We start from the raw sequence: 6,000 nt of genomic DNA on the forward strand, positions 1-6,000 counted from the left end.
GACTCAAGACACTTCCCAACTGTGTTACCCTGGGCAAATCATTTAACTTCTGACTCCCTGACAAAATGGACCCACTGGTATCCACTGGAGAAGGAAATGGCAAACCACTTCAGTATCTTTGCCAAGAAAACCCCAAATGAGGTCAGGAAGGGTCAGACATGACTGAAACAACTGAACAATAAAATTCATCAGAGTTCATCATTCCCAAAAACATTTGTGTGAGGAATAGATTTTTTTACGTCTGATGAAGATGCCTAAATCTTAAAGGTTCAAATGAACTTCTCACAATTAATGCTTTTGGTCTAGCCTTGAATGAAAAAGTGAGTTTCTTTTCACCCCCAAACTTCAATACTCCAATTTTAATATAGCCTTGCCCACAATCAAGGTTTTTCCTTCAAAGCAATGATCTTTGTTAGCTGTTTACTAAACAGGTTCTCCAACTTCAAGAAACCTACAAACTGTAGAGGAACCAATAATAATCCTCCCACTGCCAGGTCTCTGCTTGTTTTCTGAGGATTAGGCTGTTTCACAGAAACAGTGTGTCAATTCTCAGAATTGTTTTTTTTTTTTCCTTTTTGATAGCACTTTCCTCTGAGCTTCAGAGAAATTATTTTGCTTCATTGTGGGCTTGAATGATCTTTTCTGTCTTCCTCAAGCCAGCAGCAGCTGTCGTAATATCTCCTAACAGCCACTGAAATGTACTTTTTCAGACCTACAAGTTTTTGCCTGCTTCACTGGAGTAGCTACCAACAATTCTTAAAAACAAACTAAAGACAGCAAACACATGTATAGTATTATGGTAGAGAATCAAACACTCGGCTGAAAAAGAATCAAAGGTGGGAAAACCAGTTTAATCCTCCACATCTGGTCAAGGTCAGACAAATCAGCCTAGCATCAGTAGGAACACACATGTCTGAACGTCACTACGACAAAATGAGACCACATCATAATTGTTTGTCCCAAGTAATTTGCTCGGTACTGTAACATCTCTTCATCTAAACTCAGGGCTTTCCATTTTCTTTCTTCTTATTCTCACCTCAATGCTCTGACTTCTGAACTTGTCACTCAAATGAAGCTACTCTCTCCAAACCTCCCAGTGACCTCTACATTGACAAATCCAATGGTCTCTTCTCCATCTTCATCCTTGACCTCTCTGCAGCAGGAGATCACTAACCATTCTTTTCTCCTGGATATTCTCTACCTTCTAGATCTGAACAGTACTGCTCTCTGGGTTCTCCACCAGGCACCTGTTTAACTGAGTTTCTTTTGCTGATTCACTCTTCTTATAATGTTCACTAAATGATGAGTAGGCCCTCAGCCACCCCCAAGGCTCTGTTTTGGTTTTCTTTTCTCTATATTCTCTCTCCTTTGGTCAATCTCCATGGCTGTAATCATCATCTTTATGCAGATGACTCCCAGATATATAAATCCAGTCCCAGACTCTCTCCCAAACTCTAGCCCTACATCAAAACATTCTGAACTGGATATCCTATAAGCAACTCAAACATGTCAAAAATAGAAGTCTATTTTCTTCAAAACCTTCTAATTTAGTCAATGGTCAATAACCATTTATTAAACACCTACTACATGCCAGGGAAGTCAAGTGTTGAAGTGGCTAGAACACCAGGTCTGGAGTGAGGAAGACTCATCTTCATGAGATCAAATCTGACTTTAAGACACTAAGCTGTGTGACCCTAGGCAAGTCACTTCACCTTGTTTGCCTCAGTTTCCTTGTCTGCAAAATGAGCTGGAGAAGGAAATGGCAGACCACTCCAGTGTTTCTGCCAAGAAAACCCCAAATTGGATCATGAAGAGTTAGACATGACTGGGCAGTGACAACAACAACATGTGCCAGGAATTGCCCCAAGCACTGGTGATACGAAGAATGGCAAAAGGCAGGCCCTACCCTAGAGGAGTTCACAGTCTAAGTGGGGAGACAACATGCAAATAAATATGCACAAACAAGCTATGTCCAGGATAAATGGGATATAATCAGTAGAGGAAAGGAATTGGAATTAAGAGAGATTGGGAAAGGTTTCCTTTAGAAGCTTGATTTTACTGGGATTTGAAGGAAGTCCTGAAGAGGGGATGATGATGAGGGGGTGCATTCCAGGCATGGAGATCAGTCAGAGAAAATGCCCAGAGCATAGAGACGGAATGTCTTGTTAAAGGAACAGCAAGCAGCCCTGTGTCATTGGATCAAAGAGCGGGAAGGGACAGGCTGGTGTAGGTGAAATGGGAAAAAAAAGTAAGAGGCAGCTAAATTATAAAGGGTTTTGAAATGCCAGACTATCTCAAATCTTCTTTCTCCTTCATCTGATAAAGCCAATTAGTCAAGCTTAACACAGTGCCTGACAAATAGTAGGTGCTTAATAAATGTTTGTTATTGAAATCTTTTTACCTATACCAAAATTCCTGAATCTGACTGACTTCTCCCTACCCACACCCTGCTACTACTTTAATAGCCTCCTAATTAATCTCTCTACCCACAGCTGTCAAAATTATTTTCCTAAATCACAGATCTAACTGTATCATTCCCCTTCTTAAAAAACTCCAGTCTGCCCCTAGGAAAAAATATCATTTGGCTTTTAGGGCCCTCCATAGCCAGGCTCCTACCTACTTTTCTAACTTTACTATTTTTCTAGTCTAGGCAATCTGGCCTTCTTGCTGTTCCTTACACAGACATTGTTATCTCTTCTCCATGTCTTTGCACACTTGGTTCCCCATAACTGGAATACACTCCCCTCTACCTCTCAGAAAAGTCCCTTCAAGACTCAGCACAGCACCCCTTTTTTATGCATGAAGCTTTTGCTGATTCCATCTCCCCTCAAGGTACTAATGTTAGCTTCCCAAACTACCTAATTTTTACCTTGTATTCCTATATGATGTCTTCTCCAATAGAATGTCAACTCCCCAAAGGGGAAGCCTTCCATATGTCTATCTTTGTATCCCTAGGGTCTAACACTATGCTCCACACATAGAAGGGACTAAAATGTTGAATAATATGGGATTAAGTGTACTCAGTAAGACACTTACTTAAGTCAGTTGTCATTGCTTAGATACTCTGTTTCATTGGGGAGGGGAAATGCAGAAATGACAAATCTAAAAATAAATGTCAATATTTTTAAAAGATTCTGTAAAATAAAGGGAAAAATAAGAAATGGGTAAGTTCCTCCTCCTTATACAGTTTAACAACTCATGAGGTGACAATCTGACATTAACCAGTCGGCTGAAGCTTTGGGCAGACAGGACATGATAGAAAGACTGTACTGGCCATCTTACCAGGGAAAGGAATTGTAAAGTGAAAAAAGCCACAATAAACCCCATGTATGGTTTCTCCCACCAACCTCAAAACCAACCCACAAGGTATCAGCCAACATCTGCCTTACTTCACAATAATACAAAAGCCATAACTGTCTTTTAAGTACAAAAACAAGATGAATTTTTATTAGCCTGCAGCACAAAGGCAAACATCTGAAACCACATGAAACTTGACTAAATCCTTCAAATGGATAAAATTTAGAAACAGAAGTTCCTCAGCAGACACTTGATAAGACTTTCATGCCTTTATCCAAGAATGCTTAGAGTGACTTCCACATTGTGAGGCTAAATGAAACAATTTAATTGCATGAATTTTTAATAAGTTAATGTTTGACACCAAAAGGTAACTCAGTGGAGTTCATTCCATCTTTCCAGAGAGCAATCAAGTTTTCAAAATGCATTAATTTGGAAAATAAGTAAAAACTGATCACAAGAAATGCAGTAATACAAAAAAATTTTTAGAAACCAATTCTTCAGCGAAAAAAATTTTAACTACACCATCTATCCTAACTAGCATTTTAACACTAGTTTTCTGATTTCCATCAAAATTATAACACTAATCTGTTCCCTTGTTCCCAAGTGCTTATTATGGCAATATTTCCAATATAATTCTAGACAAAACTCAACTGATTTTTTTTTTTTTTTTTTTTTTGGGGGGGGAATGTAGGGGGCAACTGGGGTTAAATGACTTGTCCAAGATCACATGGCTAGCTTTTTTGTGTGTGTTGAGTATCTGAAGCTGGATTTGAACTCAGGTCCTCCTGACTCCAGGGCCAGTGCTCTACTCACTGTGCCACCTAGCCACCCCTCAACTGAATTTTTAAAAAGCTATTTTTAAAATCACTCAAAAATCCTGGTTTCTTTCTCTTTCTCTTCCCATCCACTTCCCCCCTTAAAAGTGCTTATTTCTCAAGATACTTTTACTGTTCAAAAATCTTCCTAACTGGAATTCAGTGTCTCAAGAGTATCTGATTGTATGGGTTTGTTTGTTTGAAAATTTTGGCAGATCAATCTAGCAATTAAGTTCTAAAGTTTTCAATTAGGTCTCAAGGTGACCTCTCTCTACCACAATAACAGCTGACATTTTTATAGTGTCCACCCTAACACTCTCATTAGATCCAGTCACCATCCCTGTGAGGCATTTTAATTCCTAAATTTAAAGACAGGGAAACTCAAGTCCATCGGGGTGACTTGCCCAAACTCACAAGAAAGAAAAGGATCCAAAGCAGTGACACTTTGTATACTACACCTGCCTGTCTCCTATGTAAAATAATTAGGACAGGACCCTCCCTTAGACATACAGAAAAATATCACAGCAATTACAGAAAAAAAAGTTGAGCAACAGCTTTCTGGCAGCCTGTTATGAAGTAACAAGTTTCCGGAAGGTCTTTTGGAATGTGGTTCATAAAATGCCCCAGAAACCCTCTAAAAATTTTTTTTAAAAATCTGAATGGAGAAATAGAAAACTTTAAGAAAACACACCCAAGCTAAGCACCCTTACTGGGCTCTTTTTTTTTTTTTTCCTAAGGGGCAATCAATGATAAATCAAAAGAATTTTAATTCATTTTTACTTAACTCCTTTATCAGAGTCATTTCTGCACAAAAATTGATGTCCGGGTGATTCAGACTTCAACCTCAGTTGGGCTCGTACTGCTAGATAGCCCATTAAAAAATAAAAGAAATATCAGCTCAAGATCTTTCCTACTTAAAAGTTTAACGTTCACTTGGTTTCTAGGGAGGGAGGAGGAAAGGAGAGAGGGAAGAAGGGAGGTAGGCAGAGAGGGGGAAAGAAGAAGAGAGTGAGGGGGAGAGAGAAAGAGAGTGTCCCTCCCACACTTGCCTGAGCCCGTGGTTTGCTAACCCTTTACGTTGCTAATTTACCATCGTTGAGGAAGGGCAATGGAATTTTTGGGGTAGGTAAAAAAAAAATCCAAAAACCAACCGAAAAAATCAATTAAAAAAAAAAAACCTAAGACAGCAAACAGAAGAAGGAACTCAAAAAACCGACGGGGGAAAAAAAGCTTGACGGGAAGAAAATTAGATTGAATCGGGGAACCTTGCAGCCAAGATTGCAGGGATGTCTGTCTGCACACTGCTGTCCCCCACTACACACACTTACTCTCACACGTATGTGTTCGAAACTTGAAAGCAGAAGGAAAAGAATTAGGATGAGCAGAAAACAAGACTATAGAAGGAAGCCTTGCAGACAGGATTTAAGTCATGTCTGCATATTGTCCCACTGCGCACACGCACACACACACCCGTGAGAAACTCAAAAACCAAAGGAGAAGAAATGCGGGCTTTTGCCGCCGGGATTAAAGTGCTGTCTGCACTGCCTCCTCACCGCCCCCCTCCCCCCCAACAAGTTCTCCCTCACAGGGAGAAAGGAAGAAAACCGGACTATCAGAGGGGAAGCCTTGGTGCCAGGATTGCCTACATATTGCCCCCACTTACACTCTCTCTCTCTCTCACATACACACACACAGGGGGAAAAGGGTGGGCAGAAAACAGGGCTGTTAGTGGGAAGCCTTGCAACCAGCATTTAAGTTGTCTACGTTGCCCCCACCACACTCACTTTGTCCGTCTCTGTCTACACACACACACACACACACACACACACACACACACACACACACACACACACACACACACGCACACACACACACACACACACACAAA

The 6,000-nt window shown here is 40.3% G+C and overlaps 1 protein-coding gene across 1 annotated transcript in view; it reads right to left on the bottom strand.

Annotated features, from left to right (window-relative positions):
• Window positions 1-6,000, bottom strand: part of B4GALT1 (beta-1,4-galactosyltransferase 1) — an 89,603-nt gene that overhangs the window by 82,746 nt on the left and 857 nt on the right. The window lies entirely within an intron of this gene.

Source organism: Petaurus breviceps, unplaced genomic scaffold (assembly GCF_028583685.1).
Source record: "Petaurus breviceps papuanus isolate PSGF00001 unplaced genomic scaffold, PetGlider_PUasm1.0 183, whole genome shotgun sequence".
Lineage (NCBI taxonomy): Eukaryota > Metazoa > Chordata > Mammalia > Diprotodontia > Petauridae > Petaurus > Petaurus breviceps.